Source organism: Xyrauchen texanus, chromosome 43, assembly GCF_025860055.1.
Source record: "Xyrauchen texanus isolate HMW12.3.18 chromosome 43, RBS_HiC_50CHRs, whole genome shotgun sequence".
NCBI classification, from domain to species: domain Eukaryota; kingdom Metazoa; phylum Chordata; class Actinopteri; order Cypriniformes; family Catostomidae; genus Xyrauchen; species Xyrauchen texanus.
In genome coordinates this window covers 793836-812978 of record NC_068318.1, presented here as the reverse complement: position 1 = coordinate 812978, position 19143 = coordinate 793836, and the positions used below count along the sequence as shown (strand labels likewise).

The following is a 19143-nucleotide window of genomic DNA, read 5'->3' as shown; positions in this document are numbered from 1 at the left end:
AATAAGTCATCCCGTTGAACTGAGTGTTCTACAAACTTTACGAATCAGTTTGATTGAATTGTCTTAAAGAATCGATTCAAAAGAACAATTCGTACGCAATTCGGACATCACTAGCACACACATTGCTCACAGAGCCTGGTGTCAAACAATCAGTAACCCACTCTGGCTTCCCCAAACCAACAACTGAACATATAGCTGTGGTATGACTGGTCACCACCCAGTGCAGTTGACTCCAATTGCGTTTGTGCTTGAATTATTTATTAGGAAAGGGATGAGAGTGCATCACACGTGTTTAGGAGGTGGAATGCTGCCATAGAACAGCGCAAATTATGAAACGCAAGAAAGCGTCTAACGTGAACGCCTAGAGTCAGGGCTCACTCGGCAGCTGGCGTTAGATGATAATTTGTCATGGCAAGCGCTATACACGCATCTCTTTGCGTTGCGGATGTGTTATCAGGCGTTTAATGTATGCAGTTTGGACAAAGGGACTGGAATAATGCAGCGAGCGCATGTTGCTCTGTTGTGTTTCCCTTCAGGCCAGCAGCTCCCAATGCATCTGCAAGGAAAGACCCTCTTTTGTGTTTAATCAGTAACTAAAAGACCAGCCCTAGATCCCAGACTGAAACCCATGTCCTCTTTAATTATTGACTCTGGCAGAGGATATCGTTGCATTACTAAATAATAATTTTAAATGAATATTTATTAGGCTAAACAACAATTAATTATTACGTAGTAACTATTAAATTATATATAAATTATATTTATCCAACACATCCAACCTCTTCTGCCATTTAATTCCTCTGAAGAAAAAAAATGCACTATACATAACAGATTACAGATATGTATTAGATTTGCACTACGTATGTGTGTGTACGTACGTATGTGTATAATTATTTTTTATTCTTATTATCTATGTCTCGCTGCTGTTTTTGAATTGTCTTTGTATTGTTGTGCACTGGAAGCCCCTGTCACCAAGACATATTCCTTGTATGTGTAAGCATATTTGGCAATAAAGCTGATTCTGATATTTTATAGACTGCATTTGTAATGCACAACACATTATTAAGCCATTAATAACTTTTATATACAGGTCCTTCTCAAAAAATTTGCATATTGTGATAAAGGTCATTATTTTCCATAATGCAATGATAAAAATTAAACTTTCATATATTTTAGATTCATTGCACACCAAATGAAATATTTCAGGTCTTTTATTGTTTTAATACTGATGATTTTGGCATACAGCTCATGAAAACCCAAAATTCCTATCTCAAAAAATTTGCATATCATGAAAAGGGTCTCTAAATGAGCTATTAACCTAATCATCTGAATCAACTAATTAACTCTAAACACCTGCAAAAGATTCCTGAGGCTTTTAAAAACTCCCAGCCTGTTTCATTACTCAAAACCGCAATCATGGGTAAGACTGCCGACCTGACTGCTGTCCAGAAGGCCATCATTGACACCCTCAAGCAAGAGGGTAAGACACAGAAAGAAATTTCTGAACAAATAGGCTGTTCCCAGAGTGCTGTATCAAGGCACCTCAGTGGGAAGTCTGTGGGAAGGAAAAAGTGTGGCAAAAAATGCTGCACAACGAGAAGAGGTGACCGGACCCTGAGGAAGATTGTGGAGAAGGACCGATTCCAGACCTTGGGGGACCTGCCGAAGCAGTGGACTGAGTCTGGAGTAGAAATATCCCCGCATTCCCCAGGTCAAGCCACTTTTGAACCAGAAACAGTGGCAGAAGCGCCTGACCTGGGCTACAGAGAAGCAGCACTGGACTGTTGCTCAGTGGTCCAAAGTACTTTTTTCGGATGAAAGCAAATTTTGCATGTCATTCGGAAATCAAGGTGCCAGAGTCTGGAGGAAGACTGGGGAGAAGGAAATGACAAAACGCCTGAAGTCCAGTGTCAAGTACCCACAGTCAGTGATGGTCTGAGGTGCCATGTCAGCTGCTGGTGTTGGTCCACTGTGTTTTATCAAGGGCAGGGTCAATGCAGCTAGCTATCAGGAGATTTTGGAGCACTTCATGCTTCCATCGGCTGAGAAGCTTTATGGAGATGAAGATTTCATTTTTCAGCACGACCTGGCACCTGCTCACAGTGCCAAAACCACTGGTAAATGGTTTACTGACCATGGTATTACTGTGCTCAATTGGCCTGCCAACTCTCCTGACCTGAACCCCATAGAGAATCTGTGGGATATTGTGAAGAGAAAGTTGAGAGACGCAAGACCCAACACTCTGGATGAGCTTAAGGCCGCTATCGAAGCATCCTGGGCCTCCATAACACCTCAGCAGTGCCACAGGCTGATTGCCTCCATGCCACGCCGCATTGAAGCAGTCATTTCTGCAAAAGGATTCCCGACCAAGTATTGAGTGCATAACTGAACATAATTATTTGAAGGTTGACTTTTTTTGGTATTAAAAACACTTCTTTTATTGGTCGGATGAAATATGCTAATTTTTTGAGATAGGAATTTTGGGTTTTCATGAGCTGTATGCCAAAATCATCAGTATTAAAACAATAAAAGACCTGAAATATTTCAGTTGATTTGCAATGAATCTAAAATATATGAAAGTTAAATTTTTATCATTACATTATGGAAAATAATGACCTTTATCACAATATGCTAATTTTTTGAGAAGGACCTGTATGCATTATATTGTTAATACCAATTAAAAATTCTTTCCTCTTTATTTTTCTGGTATTTTTGTATGTATGCATGTGTATTAATGACAATAACCAATTTTCATAATGCAATATTTCAATGACCATGGATCAAATCTGACAACATCAGCAAGAAAATACCATAATTTAACTGCATGTCAATTTTGCATAAAAGTTTTCTAAGTGCACCATGTGCACTTATGTGTTCTGGAAATGAATAGTATAGTCACTGATAACTCACAATATTAATAAAAATAAAAATAAAAAACTACATAGAATAATAATAATCCTCCAGTGAATGAAAATGATCATTAACCTCAGAGATAGAAAATAGAAAAAGCAGATTGTCAGAAAAGTGCACAGATACACTTTGTTTTAGATCTGCAATGGAGTTGTGTCGTAATTTGATGTCTGTTGAAAAGCACAAGTGGGGAGAAGTGAACAGCGATCAAAAAATAATATTGGACAAAAAAACAGAGGGTAAAAGGGGGCTAGATACATTTGAGGAACTCCCCAAACCGAACTCAGACTGATCTCACCATGAAATCAGAAACACTAGGTTGGCATTTGTTTAGCTAATATTGCTCCATGCTTCCTGAAATGTGAAACACTGCCCCCAGTGGCCAAAGCGGTAAGGGTTGTTGGGTATATGAGCACATGTGAGTTCCATTTTCCTGGTGAGATGTCAACAGATGGGCACAAAAAGTGAGTTGTGAAGAGAGTTGTTTTCAGCTGTACAGGCTGTAATACAGTGAAGAGGAATGTATATGCTTGTCAATGATTTTGCAGTTTGTTGAAACTTTCTGGTTTCAACTTAGGATCCAAACCTGGGACTATCATGCTGCTAATGGAATGGAGCCGATGCAAAAATATCTGATAGGAGCTTTTGCTTTCTTTAGTCTATGTTTGAGTGGAGTGGAAAAATCAAGAAATAACTGAAAAAGTCAACAGAGCACACTGTGAAGGACAGTTTTGTCTTCATACACCTAAAGCAAATGCTTTCACTCTTAAACCAATTTGAAGTTTGTTCAGCAGGATCCAATCATAAAATGTAAATATGAAATGCAAGTTTCATGTTTTTTTGCATTTATATTGACAATTTTTTTTTGTAGTTGTGAAAATATCAATGTTGAGTTTATGGTCACCATTTTAATTCAGATTCATGAACATATTCCTTCGGACTCGGCCTCTTATGGATTCAGTCTTTAGTCCGACTCGTTTAAAGGGGTCATGACATGGTTTTTTTTATTGCATTATTATGTTCCCTTAGGTGCAATTATAGTATTAATATATTTTTTTTTAAGAAAAACTTTTAAAATCTAGTGATTTATGACCTTTTCCCACCCTGTTTCTCATCCTCTGATTCAAACAGTCTGTTTTGGGGGCGTTTCCATTGAAGACCTCAGTGTTAACGCCCACTGTTATGATTGGCTAACGTCAGTGCCTATGTATCAATTATTGACGCCCCCAGCCAGAACAATATGCAAGTAAACTAAGTAAAAACACTGTGATTATTCATAATGAATGAAATTGCGCTTTAAAAAGTAGTTTAAAGTTTAAAATAGATTACTTACAGTTTGCGTCGTCGTTGTTCCCAGAATAGTCGGCACGGACTTATCTTTGAGCAACAGTTTTCTGGCAAAGCCAGCATCATATTGAGATTTGTTCTCAAAACAGTCATCCTTAAAATGTACAGAACAAACGCTTAAGTTAACACTGCCGTGACTGGGACGTCCTCAAAAAATAAACTGCATCCATTTTTCCCTGACGTCTGGATCTTTCAGCAGCTTATTCAGAGGTTTTGTTTGACCACAGCCAGGAACAGCACATCTGTGTGGCATCGTAATTTTCCTGTGCACAAGTAGTCTCTGTCAGAGCTCGCTGTCCATCGACTGAACACTTGTGAGGCGACGGCGATACTGAAATCAGCGTAGTTGTCTTGCGCTTAAAGCGTAGTTATCTTGTGCTGGAGGCGGTCATATGCAAACGCTGTTACGTCACTTCTAACCGACACGTCACTTCTAACCATGAATCCAGAACGAGCTGTATTTTGAGCTTGATTAAATAAATGATTCGTTTAGAATGGGGAGGACGTCTTAAAATATTAAACTTGCAGGACGTTTTAATGATACAAAGACCTCTTATATACCAAAAGATCAAGGCAAATTTGGTTTCTCATGTCATGACCCCTTTAAGGTGGACTCAAACCCAACACTAGTTGATATAGCATGTTGCTTTGCTGTTGCTAGTGTGTTCAGGGTGGTTGCTATTTAGTTGATTACTGGCCCAAGTCAAAACAGCCCACCCACAAGTCTCTAGATATGGCTTGGGCATCTACTTCAAAGTATGTATGGATAGTTTCACCCGTTTAATCATCTGCCAGATAACACAATCTGATAGAAAAGGATGATTTGACCACAGAAACAGTGCAGGACAAGTTAATGACTTTTTGGAACAAATAAATTAGCCTGTCTTGTATTCATCATATATTGATCAATTGAGATATTATAAAGGAAGAAAATATTTAAAAGAAACATTGCGCAGTTATGCTAATAAACACATGAATGAGCTGAACAGTGTGACTGCAATTGTTGTATTAGTGCATCTCAGAATAACAAATTAATTAAATCATTGAAGTGAAAATCATTGTAGCCCAAAATATTATAACATAGTGGAAACATCCCTTTATATTTAAATTAAATTGTAACGCAGGGAAGTCAAGAGAGCTGGATCTAGGTGCAGCAAAGCATTTTAATGAACAAATAAACAAATACAAATAACTGGGAGACACAGGAACAAAATAAAACATCCACAAGGGGAGACAAAAACATACAGGAGAAAACATCCACGTAGGGCACGGGCAAAACACGGTAGGTCAGGATACATACAACAACTGACCAAGAACAAGCAACCAACAGGGCATTATATACAAAAAGACTAAAGAGTAGACGAAACACAGGTGAGGACAATGGAAAACAGCTAGCAGTGATGAGGGCAGGGAATTATGGGAAGTGTAGTCCATGGGGAACAGATGACAGAGGCAAAACACAGGGCAGACAACGGGGAATCTTGACAAAAGTTCTGTGTAATACCTTAAAGTCTTCATTACCAAACATTTTCCCCAAACATTGCAGTGATAATATACCTTTATAGTGATATGTGAAAAGTTTTGGCAGTAGAACCTACCATTAAATAATTAGATATTTCAGCAATATTTCAACAACAAATTTAAAACACAAAACAATTTATGCTGCAGCAAAATGTTGATGTTAACATACAAAAAAAGAGTCCAACAGAAATTTTAATATACAAGCATACTTTTATCTGTTAAAATGTACCTTTATTATGTAATTGCCTGTTACGTTGTAGCTGGCAATGACGATGTGATGAACCAAAGTGCAGCTTTACTAAATAAAAATGAAATCCAAAACCTTAACTTTAAATAAGAACAGACTAAGACTTCAAAAGTGCTACCAAACAAACATCAATACTAGACAAGAGACAATAACAAACACGAGGGCTTAAATACACAGACATGGGGGAACATAAACCAATGATCAAACAGAACACTAAACAAGTTAACAAGACTAATAACTTAAAACCAATTACAAACTAGAACTAATAACAAAGTAATCAAACAATGAACCAATGAAAACAAGACACATGAACATGGAGGGAAAACAGGACATGAACTTTTCAAAATAAGAGACAAGAAAAACAGAGGGTTGTTCCATAAAACAAGATTAAAAAATAAGCCAGGCTTATTTTGGTTAGTCAGACTAATTGTCGGTGAATTCTGTTTCATAAAGCAAACTTCAAATAGTTCAAACTCTGCTGGGAAACTAGCCTGGTCCGGGGCAGGCTAACAGTCAGGCTAAGCCTGAAATGATGCTTAACCAGAATACCGTTTTAACACTGACCCACTGGGAATGTGATATTACATCGGACTCTCTGGCATGCTGCCATTTTATTTCATGTAACCACTATCAGTCCAACAATGAAAACAAATGCACTTTAAAAATAAATGTAATACATTCGAACATACAAAAAGTGAAACAAATGTAAAGAAGTAAAGGTAGGCCTATTTGTTTAGTTGGTGTGATTTTTGTAATGAATCAATTAAATGTCTATAAATAGGGAGCTCCACCCATATGTGTAGGAGGACGCATAGTCATGGCGTGTCCTTTCATTGATGAGGTGGTGGATGAGGGAGCGATAATCATACGCAGGGCATTTCAAAGAGAACGTACTTTCAGGGACAGGGCAGACCCGTTGGCTTTTTCTGACTACTACCTGCATGAGCGGTATAGATTCTCGAGGGAAGGGATAGCATATATTTGTAGATTACTGAGCCCACACATCGCAAATAGCACACGGCGCAATAAAGCGCTCGCAGTCCCACAGACTGTGTGCATTGCACTTCGCTTTTTTGCCAGCGGAACATTTTTGTACACAGTTGGAGATGCAGAGAATATCAGCAAAGCATCGGTTTGCCGCTCTGTACGAATTGTGTACCTGTCTTTAAAAAAAATACTTAATGTGTTCATCACCTTCCCTGGCCACAGAGTGATTCACAGTATTAAACAGGCCTTTTATGGAATCGCTGGTAAGTTCAAATAAGAACTATATAGAAAATGGAAATATTTATTGTCTGTTAATGTAAGACAGGCAATTGACAGACAAACACTTAACTTTTGTAGCTTTCCCAAATGTTATCGGAGCTCTGGACTGCACCCACGTGTGCATAAAGCGCTCGTCTAGTCCGCATGAAGCAGACTTCGTTAATAGGAAATCATTACACTGCATCAATGTACAGGTACAGTCCCACTGAGATTATATTGTAGGCTAGAAGCGATTGTTCTTTACAATAAGCTGGGCACCAGTGTTCTATTCCTTGCAAATGCATTAACAATTCTATTTATATATATCTATGTAAGTCCAATGTAGTGACCTACATTTTTAATTATTTAAATGTAGAGGCAAAATGGCCTGGCTCAGTGCATGATTCCAGAATCTTTCGGGCCTCTTCTCTTTCCCACCAACTGGCACAAGGTATGTTAGTCACTTAATATATATAGCAAAAACTACAGCTTTAAAATACCTTCACCAAATTCAATGCTTACATTTTTTCTTTTTTTTTGATTCAGGTCAATTCTCAGGAGTTTTGCTGGAAGACAAGGGATATGCATGCCTGCCTTATCTCTTGAATCCCTATCAGGAGACGCAGACTGAGGCACAGCACAACTACAATATTGCCCATGCACGCACAAGAGCTCGTATAGAGATGGCATTTGGGCTCATCAAGTCAAGGTTCCAGTGCCTGAATTACCTCAGAATTTCCACAAAGGGCATGTGACATTGTAGTTGCATGTGTTGTGCTACATAACATTGCCTGTCTGAGGAGAGAGAGGCAACCAAGGATGGTTGTAGAGCAAGACTGGGACATTGAAGGCATTTTTGATGACAATGAAATAGGCAGGGTTATAAGAGACAGTTATGCCAATAATTATTTTGGTTAATACTGTCCAAACCATGTTAAAAGTTTTCACTTTCCCCTTAATTTACCAGACACACAAGTCATATTTAATTTTTTATTTTATTTAGGTTGAAGCCGGCTGTTGGGGGTGAAAACATACAATTAAATGTGGTCAAAAAACAAAAAGGTCTTGTGTCATTGTTTTAAATATGGCAGTTCTACTTGCATTTTTCTCAAGCTGTTGGATTTCCAGCTCCAACTTTCTCATCTTGAGTTCTTTATATTGGATGTCAGTATCTATGGCCTCCATTTGTTTCAGGAGATACCTTTTGTAGACTCCCTTTATGTTCTGGGTTTTGTAGGAACAGAAATTTAAGTTTTCAATTTGATCTAGTGCTCTTGCTTATAAAAAATAAATAAAATAAACAAAATACCTTTTAAGTAGTGATCTCTTATACTGGATGGAATGGATCCAGATGCTGGTCCCCCCTCTATTCCCTCAATGACAGGCCTCCCTTTATTCATGTCTAATGCCAGCTCCTCTGCAGGAGTAAAGTTGGCTGTTGGTGGCCCTCCCCCAGTGCCAGCAACCTCACTCTTCTTTTTGGCAGCTGCAATTATTAAACATAATGAGACTGGACAGTTGTAACATCAAGCTGGTTATGCTTAAGTACTTACATAGATTTATACTTTATAATTAATACTTACCATTCTGAACAATATTTTTATATTTTATTTTCACCTGCAGCCATGTTCTTTTTTCTTCACTTAATTTGCTGCTGTAAAAGTTACACACACACACTTCAATGTATTGTGACAAACATTTAATTTAACTTTAATAAAATATAGTAATGTAGGCCTACATTAATTGCTACTTACGCATTGAGACGATCAGCAATTTCCTGCCAGCCTTTTTCTCTCGTTTTATTAATTGCTGCGGTATTTCCTTTTTTTGTAATCATGTGTTTAAATTCTTCGTAAGATTCGAGAAGTAATTGCTGCTCAGTTGCCGTGAACATCGCTGCTCTCTCTTTCCCTTTAGTTGCCATGTTAAATTGATGAATCTATGCTGCTTCTTCTTCTTCTTCAATTTTTTAAATGGCGTTTGACAACTATTTGTTGCATTACCGCCACCGCTGGACTGGAGTGTATAACAGGAGTTACATATTTACTATAAAATTAAATTCTTTTCAAAAGGCCTGTATTCTTTAAAAACAAAAACAAAAAATGCAAAATCTTCCCAGCCTTTCTTTGTAAAATATTCCTGTATTCAAATACACTTTCATTGGCTTCTACTTGAGCAATAAGCCTCTGCCTATCTTGATAATATTTTTGACAATGAATTAATACATGCTCTACTGTTTCAGGGCTACCTGATACAATACCCACAGTTTCCATCAACATGCTTTTTCATTAGAAATAAGGTACTATTAAGTCTGGTATCCCCAATTCTCAGCCTGGACAATACCACTTCCTCATGTCTATTTCTGATCGAATCTGCAAACTTTTTAACTTTAGGCTGTATACTAAAAAGATGTCTCCCACCGGGTTCATTATCCCAATGGACTTGCCATTTTTCATAAGATCTTGTTTTAATAATGCTCTTAACCTCTGCTTTGCTGTATTTTATGTCCACATCAATGTTGTCTTTTCCTGCTGCTTTCTTGGCATATATATCAGCCTGCTCATTCCCCTCCACCCCTATGTGGGCTGGAACCCATAAGAAGGAAAATTTTAAACCCGCCTTTTGCAATCCACTCGCTAACTGTAAAATATCCAGAAGAATGTCTTTCCTAGACCCTGAGTGGGAATTCTGGAAACTTAAAAGAGCAGAACTAGAGTCAGATGCTATAACTACTTTTCTATTACCCCCATTACTTTCTACCAGGCCCGGATTAAGAATTCAGAGGCCCCTGGGCACAATGTCTTGTAGGGCCCCCACCCCACCCCACCCCACCCACACAATCAAGCTTTTGAATTTTTGGATACTATTTGCTGGTAACACCTATAGCGAGCAACTAGCTGGCATATGCAAACACATAGTGCCTCACCTTTACCAATCCAGTTATATGAATCAAATTCTTCCATAATTAACACACAAACACGTACACACACCCATTAATGTAGCTTTCCTGTCTGTCTCTCTCTTCCTCTCCTGTCCTCTACTCCTCGGCTCTACAGGGGCTGCCGCTCTTTGTCTCTCTCCCCCTCTCCTCTTCCTGTGATGAAAAGGATGCAAACAGTATAGGTCATCTTAACTCAACTTTTTTACTCTTCTTTATACTCTCTCTTCTTTATACTAAAAAAATTCTGCACTTATTTAGCACTTTATTATTCATGGCCCCTAATGGCACTTTGTTTGATGATTGAATGATAGTGAAATGGTAGTAGACACATTACAAGATGCTGTAAGTATTATGGTATAATATTGGTTGCTTACAATACAAATTACAATTGCTGGTGTATGACCTGTCCAACTATTGACAAATGTACTACATGTAAGTCGCTTTGGATAAAAGCATCTGCCAAATGCCCTAAATGTAAATGTAAATCAAATGTAAAATAAAGCAGCTTGTTTTTTTTTTTTTGATAATACTATATTTCATGTAAGTTGTTTTCTCTCTCTCTCTCTCTCTCTCTCTCTCTCTCTCTCTCTCTCTCTCTCTCTCTCTCTCACACACACACACACACACACACACACACACACACACAATACCTCCTCCTCTCCTCAGGGTCTGTCTGTCTGTCTCATGCTCTCCTCCTCTCCTCAGGGGCTGTCTGTCTATCTGTCTGTCTATCTTAATAATACTAATTTAATAGATCAGATGCACGCACAATTATCCGTGAACTTGATAAATGTTGCAGATATGTTCTTCTAGGATAGCCTGTGCCTACAACAAATTGCTTTCAACTTATGTGTGCAAAATTCAGAATTCAACGAATGTGCAGCAATTTCTACAAATAGAGACATTTTTGTGAATAAAATGTTGTATTTTGTATTAGTGATCATAATTTGCACATGCAACAAAGAGGATGTAGTAGGTGACGCGTGCATTTATTGACGTCTTTTCTGAGTCGATCTCATTTGAGTGTATTCGGCAATGCTTATAACATGTAATTAAACACGTTGAGTTTATATTCTGGGTCATCAGATTTTTTTTACGTAGTATTATTAGTATGATTTTTACTGTCTGTTATTAACACTGTCCGTCTCTTTATGTTAAGGTTTGTATTAACCCAGATAGCAAAAAATGTCCGCACGGCTTCTTTTTGCCGCTGTCCCCAAGCTGTCGGCTATAGGTGCGTCCCACTGGCGGTGATCCAGCGTTTGCCGCCGAATTCGTCACGCCCATTTCTTGCGAGATGCCACCGGCGGTCAGACGGCGGGCCGCCCGCGTCATTTCTCTGGCGGTTGCCTCGCGGCAATTCGACCGCGGCCGGCCGGCGGCAATCGACCGCGTGGCCGGCCGGCGGCAAGCCGCTTTGAAATACAGTCACAGCTTGACTCTCAAAATCGACCAGCCATTTGGCTATTATTATTTTTGCTCCAAAGCCATTAGGGTTTATAACAGATTCTTGACTCTTGATTCCATGATAAGGTAAGGTTTAGGAAATGACATTTAAATTACTTTGAAACTCTGAAGCGATTATACAGTAATATATGTAAAATATATTGAATTATTTATGCACTTAGGTGAAAATTGTTTATATTTCTTTGATTGATGCACATTGAGACATGCACCAATAAACCAAGAATAATTCCTTTTGTAAAACTTACTTGGCAATAAATATCTTTCTGATTCTGATTAGGTTTAAAAATAGATATTTAATACAGGGTATGAAAAATTTAGCAGAATAAATTGATGAAGTTAGACTTTTCACCAATGCCTGACTATCAGTGAACAGTGAAAGACATCTGTCCCCGTTTTGACGTGAAGGATAAACTCAATGAAAAAGCTTTCTCCCTGGTTTCACAGTTGCGCAGAAATTTCGTTTGTCTGTAATTTTTTCCAACCTCGATTTTTTTTGTTGTTATTTTACCTTTTACAGGTAAGGGATTCATTTGCAATTACTGACCTGTACTAATGTTTAAGAAAGTGTGAAAGTCCCTGTAAAGGCAATAAAAATTAAATAATCCAAACACACTATACATGGTAAAAATTTATTGCTAAAACACATTACACTGTGGACTGTGAAGTACTGAATTGTGTAGTTAAACCGTTAAACAGTTTTGCACCAGTGCTGTGTTCAGGATTCTTTTGGGCGGGGCTAAAACGGTGGCTCGATGACGCACTGGACCCACCGAGGCAGGCCCCTCCCGTAACAATATGACTAGAGCACATTCGGTTCAGTTTGCCATTCAATCACGAGTTACAGTCAGACTCAGTACTAGTTTCAACAGCCTACAGTTAGCAAAGTCATCGACTACCATCGTTTAAGTAAGTACATGTTTCCTTTTTGTGTAACGCAATATTATGTTTACATTGTTTTTAAAATATCTAAGTTAGTCACCATTGTTCTTGCAGTATGCTGCTAGTCCAGTAGCTAGAGTGGCTAGAAAGTGTTAGCTAACACGTGCTGTTTTGCCCTCCTTACAGTACACACTGAGGTTAAGCAATGTTGCTAGTAACATTACATGTAGAAATGTTATTAACTACATACAGTAGTTAGCCAAAGCTTTACATCTAGAAAGACTAAGTATAACTTGTGTGTTTTTTTCTAACAAAACAATAATGTATATAGGTTGTGTAAATGATTATATTTGTCGAACAAGAATGCTGCTAGTTCAGTTCACAATGTAGCTATAGTGGTTAGAAAGTGTTAGCTAACACGTGCGGTGTTGCTTTCCTACAGTACACACTGAGGTTAAGCAATGTTGCTAGTAACATTACATGTAGCAAATAACATTTCAACATACAGTAGTTAGCCAAAGCTTTACATCTAGAAAGATTAAGTATCAGCTTGTGTTTTTTTAACAAAACAATGAGGTATATAGGTTGTGTAAATTATAATGATGTTTGTCCGAAGAATTAGGCTGCTAGTTCAGTTCACAATGTAGCTAGAGTGGCTAGAAAGTGTTAGCTAACACGTGCTGTGTTGCTTTCTTTACAGTACACACTGAGGTTAAGCGATATTACTAGTAACATTACAATGTTATTTGCTACATACAGTAGTTAGCCAAAGATTAAGTATAGCTTGTGCTTTTTTCTAACAAAACAATGATGTATATAGGTTTTGTAAATGATTATGTTTGTCCGAACAATTAGGCTGCTAGTTCAGGTCACAATGTAGCTAAAGAGTGGCTAGAAAGTGTTAGCTAACACATGCTGTGTTGCTTTCCTTACAGTACACACTGAGGTTAAGCGATATTACTAGTAACATTACATGTAGAAATGTTATTTGCTACATACAGTAGTTAGCCAAAGCTTTACATCTAGAAAGATTAAGTATAGCTTGTGCTTTTTTCAAACAAAACAATGATGTATATAGGTTTTGTAAATTATTATGTTTGTCCGAACAAGTATGCTGCTAGTTCAGTTCATAACGTAGATACAGTGGCTAGAAAGTGTTAGCTAACACGTGCTGTGTTGCTTCTGTACTTCTAGGATTTAAGGGGATTATGATGAGTTCTATTTCTCTGAACTGTTGTACTTTTTATGTTTGAGGACAATGCTGTGTTCACTTGAAACACTACACTGAATGAATAAATTGTATGTTTAACATTTTCACTGTTCCATATATGGCTGTTCAGTTTTCTCCCCACTGCATAGCTATATTCCTAAAACGTTAACAATGTGGTTTTGTTAACATTTTCTTGCAGATACGTTGACCAGAGCATAACCTGTCATCTTCACCCAAGAGACCTACTGTTGGACAATTCTTTTTGCTTTAAAGGTAAATGCATCATTAGTCACAATGTCTAGTTACTGGGCCAAAAGGAGAAGAATATTGAAAGGAGTTGAGAGGGACAAACAGGAAATTGAAGCTGCAAACAATGCTCTACTTGCTGTTATTCCTGACTTTGACCAAGTAAATCCTCCTGTTAATGAACATCAACATGGAATGGCTACAATAAGCCATGGACAAACTGTAATCCCTGAAGCACAGGAAATAACTGATGATGAGGTATATGGACCTTCTGAAATGTTTTCCTCAAGCACGGAAGATAGTGAAGAGGAAGGGGATTGCCTAAGGACACAATTGGCAGGGTGGGCTATTGACAACATGATCCCCCATGTGGCACTTGGTAAGCTTTTAACCATTTTGTCCAAGGATCATCCAACCCTTCCTAAAGACCCAAGAACCCTTCTGAAAACAGTGACTTGTGTTAAAACAACCGAACTCTCAGGTGGTGTATACCATCACTCTGGAATTGAAAGTGGGATACTATCGCAGTTGTTAGTGTCTCCGAATTGCAGAAGTTGACGTCAGTTTCAATGCAAGTTAATGTTGATGGACTTCCACTTTTCAAAAGCTCAAATGCCCAGTTCTGGCCAGTTCTTGGTTTAATTGAGCAATACGTGGGTAATGTCCAGCAAAACAAACTTCCGTTTGTCATTGGTCTCTATTATGGGAAGAAGAAGCCAAGCAGCCTTCACTTTTTGAATCCTTTTGTAGGAGAGGCACAGCGACTTGAAACGGAAGGAGTTCTGTTTGAAGGAGATCACTTCCTTTCAAAATATCAACGTTCATCTGTGACGCCCCTGCTCGTGCACTTGTTAGAAATGTCAAAGGTCACAGTGGATATTATGGGTGTGACAAGTGTGTTCAAAAGGGGTCCACTACGAGAACAGGATGACCTTTCCACAAACAGATGCTACTCTGAGATTAGACAATGCAGTCCGTGATGAACTTTCTGATGACAGTCATCAGTGTGGAGAAACGCCACTGGCATTGTTGTCTGTTGGTTTGGTCACCCAGTTCCCACTGGATTATATGCATCTGGTATGCCTTGGAGTGACAAGAAAGTTGTTGCATCTTTGGCTAAAGGGACGGCGGCTGACAAGATTTTCGCCCAGCATGGTAAAAGAGCTCTCCAGAGTACTCCTGACCTTCACACCTCATGTTCCGTGCGAGTTCAACAGGAAGCAACGATCCATGGAAGATGTTGATCGTTGGAAAGCTACAGAATTCAGGCAGTTCCTCTTGTACACTGGACCAGTCAGCTTAAAAGGCCTTGTACCAACTCAAGTGTACAACAACTTCATGCTGCTTTCAGTTGGCATCACCATCCTACTGAATGTATCCCTGTGTGCTGACCTCGCAGACTATGCACACGGAATATTGGTTCTCTTTGTTGATCACTGCAGCAAGCTTTATGGAAAGGAACATGTGACATACAACATGCATGGATTGGTGCACCTCTGGCAAGATGCAAAAAAGTATGGTGTTCTTGATAACATCTCATGCTTCCCATTTGAAAACTTCCTTGGACGCCTGAAGAAACTGTTGCGCAAACCTACACAACCACTGGAGCAGGTTGTTCGCCGATTGTCGGAGAGAAGTCAGCACAGAAGAACAAACATCTCCAAAACAAGGCCCTTGAGGGAGCACAACCATGGACCACTCCTCAATGGTCTTTCAGTGAAAAAGCAGTATGAGGAGTATTACTTTCAAGACTTTGTTGTGAAACGTTCAGAGGGAAACAACTGTGTCCTGTTGGAAAATAAGGACATAGTTGTTATAGAGAATGTAGTCGTTGATGAAATGGACAACACTTTGGTCATCTACAAGAGGTTCCGAACATGGTCGATTTATTTACTTACCCTGTGGAATCTTCCAAGCTGGGCATTTTTCATTTATCTGGCCTATCAGATACACTCCGCTTTTCCCATATAGCAAATGTTCAGAAGAAATATTATCTTCTTCCTTGCCCGGATGGAAAGGCTGGTTTTCCGTTGATCCACTTGTAAAAATGACACTTGTTTTTTTTTTTTTTTTTTTGAAGGGGTGAGCATTTTGAATGTTATTGTTTTTTTTTCTTCTGAAAATTAATCAAAATGTATACTTTATGCTATCTTTCTTCTATTTTAGATGCTGTTTGCCATTGTTCAATTTATCAACGAGGATGATCTGCCATTTGCAGTGGTTCCGCAAGTGTGGCTCAGCAATGACATGTGCTATTGGCCCCCATTTGACCTCCGCAAAAAGACAAGGGAAACAATTTAGCCATCCGCTGTACGTCTCCACACAGCACCTGGGAGAAACATCATTTTAAGTTTATGAAGGGAGCAGGTAAATGGGTCTGACTTGTGCATTTGATATTCCTGCATTTCATCTGTGTAATTTCTTTGTCTGTTTATGGTGGATAACTGACTTTCATTCATTATTCCCTGCTCTAGAATCTTGGCAAGAGGCAATGAGATATTTGGTGCGCTTCCAAACAGGTTCCAGCGTTGAAACGACGGATGATGACAAGAAGGGAAGCGAAAGAGAAGCTTAACTTCCAAGTACAGACCCCAGGCCTCTTCTGATGAAGAGGAGTCTTGTCTTCCAGATGCACCAGCAGTGCTGTCGTTTCAGCAACCTCTTTTGAGCTTTGAAAACCTTGTTCCCAGTAACAAGGTTTCAGTGCTGCCCGATGCTCCAGAGGTTGCATCGATTCCAGAAAACCAGGAAAATGTTGAGCCATCTGTAGATTTCAGAGCTGGTATGTAAAATGTAGTGCTGTGAAGTTTGATTTGTGATCCTGCCAATAAACTATACACTTTGTTAGATTTTAAAATGTCAGTTTCCTCTTTCTCAGAACCAGGTTTCTCCCCAGTAATCCAGACTCCACTTCACAGAGCCAAGAGTTTGAGTACAAGTAAGTAATGTAATTTGTGATGTTTTTTTGTCTTGGAAACTATTGCTTCTATTTAAGAAGAGGAATCCTTTAATCATCATCTGTTTTTCATTAGGACACTTGACGGGTTACTCACCGCAGCAGTTTGTGGATGAAAGGTGTCGAGGTGTGTTGTACATTCCATTTGCTTTGCACAGTTCAATTATTGTTTCATTACAGAATATGCAATACTCTGTAGTGAAATTAAAGCTGTTATGTTTGCTCCCCCAGCTCGTCAAGTACTAAGCTTTACACCCCCAGCAGCACATTTACCCTGGCAGCATATGGGTGAAAACACTGGAGGTATGTAATACGTTACGCTAAACTAAGTGTTACATTTAAGTCCAATTCATTACATGTATCCAATAACTCCACACACATTTTTAAATGTCAATGATTTTCAATAGGACAAAGTCATCGCTCAGGTATTGGCCCTTGGACTCCCCTGGCACCTCGTGTACAGCATGAAGTTTTCTGCTATGAAGGTATTTTCCAGGCCTATGTCTTAGTGTCCAGTGTTTTAACAGTATTGAAAAAAGTGCCTTTAGTTGTTGTATTTTTTTAAATGTAGATTTCCAGAGACTCCAGAATGAGAACCAAGCCCTGAGGGATGAGAACCAAGCCCTGAGGGATGAGAACCAAGCCCTGAGGGAAAGCAATGCACCAGCAGGTGAGAACATGCACTCTTTCTTAAATTTAACTTTTTTGTGTGTGATGTAGGTCCAAAATTACCATATGCCTTTCATTTTGTAGCTTCGGATGACAGCGGATCACTTCAGGAGCAGGTGAAGCAAGTTGGGACAATGTTAAAGACGTTTGCTCGCACTGGGCAATCAGGTACAACTTATGAACCTGTACATCTAGTAGACCTAGATATAAATGTCATAGTTTAGTAGTTGAAGGACCAGGACTGACTACTTTATTCTTTTATTCTGGGGACCCCTGTAGGTGCAGATCAGACCCTAATTCTGCGGCGTCTTGGAGAGTTTGGCGATGTTGTGCGAAGCATGGACATCAAAATGGACACTATGCTGCAACATTTTAGTGCCGGTGTGTCCGTTGGAGGGTTATCCCTGCCAGGGGATCTGTTACTCCCACTAGACACCCAGGACGATTTAGCGTTGCTTGACAGCAGTCTGAGGCAGGATAAAGAGCTCCAGCAACGATTTGTAAGTGTGCTGATTTCGTTTATAACGCCATAGGGTTATCTAAAATTAAGATTGTACACTGCATATTCTACAGTCTGAATCCACAGCCGGTCACATTTTAAATTTATGAGAAGCTTCAGAGAAATGTAATTTGTAACCCTTTTTTTTTTTTTTCTTTCAGCTTCGGTTTTTGGCAATCAAGTGTGGGAGGGACCTCAAGACAACTGTGTGGCTGAATGCTTGAGAGTATCTTCTCTAATCGCCTTTCCATTAACACAACCTGGACTGGTGCAGGGGAAAAAGCATGTTTTAGAGACATGTTCCTGAAGACCATTGTTCAAAGTAAGTTGGCTATTTTTTTTATATTTAAGTAGATGTGTATGACCTTATGCCAATCAAATGGAATGACAGATCTTTATTTTCTACAGGAGCCATCCGGAAGAACTCGGCAACCCAGGATGCCACTGATGAGGCGATCCAGGTTAACGTTACGCGTTACCTGAAAGGAGCAGCTGACCGTGAAGGTGGAAAAAGGCGCCGCACAGCTGAGAGGGACCCACAGCCGACCCCTCAAACCTAGGCTGACTACCGACACCCCTGCTAAAAGTGTCAGACTAAACTCACTCAATCCACACTCTTCACTAGAAATTGCTGTTTTTTTTTTATTTTTATTTTTTATTTTTCCCCATCTCGTGACCCTGCCTTCAGGGCAGCTCCTTGGATGAATATGGGATGTTTTTTTTTTTTTTCCTCTCATGACCCTGCCTTCAGGGCAGCTCCTTGGATGAATATGGGATGGTTTGTCTTTTTATACAGGCGCACGAGGAATCACTGAAGATGTGCCAATTTGCACTGCCTCATTCTGGAGGTCGAGGAAAACCAGACCCCAACCACTCCAGACATTGTGATTGACTGTGTTCTCAACAGCCAGATTTTCTGCTGTTAATTGCATTTGTTCCCACTTATTGTCATGTTTAAGTTGAATGTAAAACTTTACATTATCCTGCACATTCTTTGATACCAAAG

General features: G+C 39.1%; 1 protein-coding gene across 5 annotated transcripts in view; it reads right to left on the bottom strand.

The window, feature by feature from the left end:
• The window catches only part of LOC127635633 (phospholipid phosphatase-related protein type 1-like), a 206971-nt gene extending 197757 nt beyond the window's left edge, over positions 1-9214 (bottom strand). For all 5 annotated transcript variants that reach the window (XR_007969508.1, XR_007969507.1, XR_007969509.1 and 2 more), the window contains exons 1-3: positions 9025-9214; positions 8854-8924; positions 8580-8756 (exon numbers count right to left, since the gene is read on the bottom strand). The gene's annotated coding sequence lies outside the window, so the exon portion shown is untranslated. The remainder of the gene's footprint in view (positions 1-8579; positions 8757-8853; positions 8925-9024) is intronic.
• Between the last annotated feature and the right edge of the window lie 9929 nt (positions 9215-19143).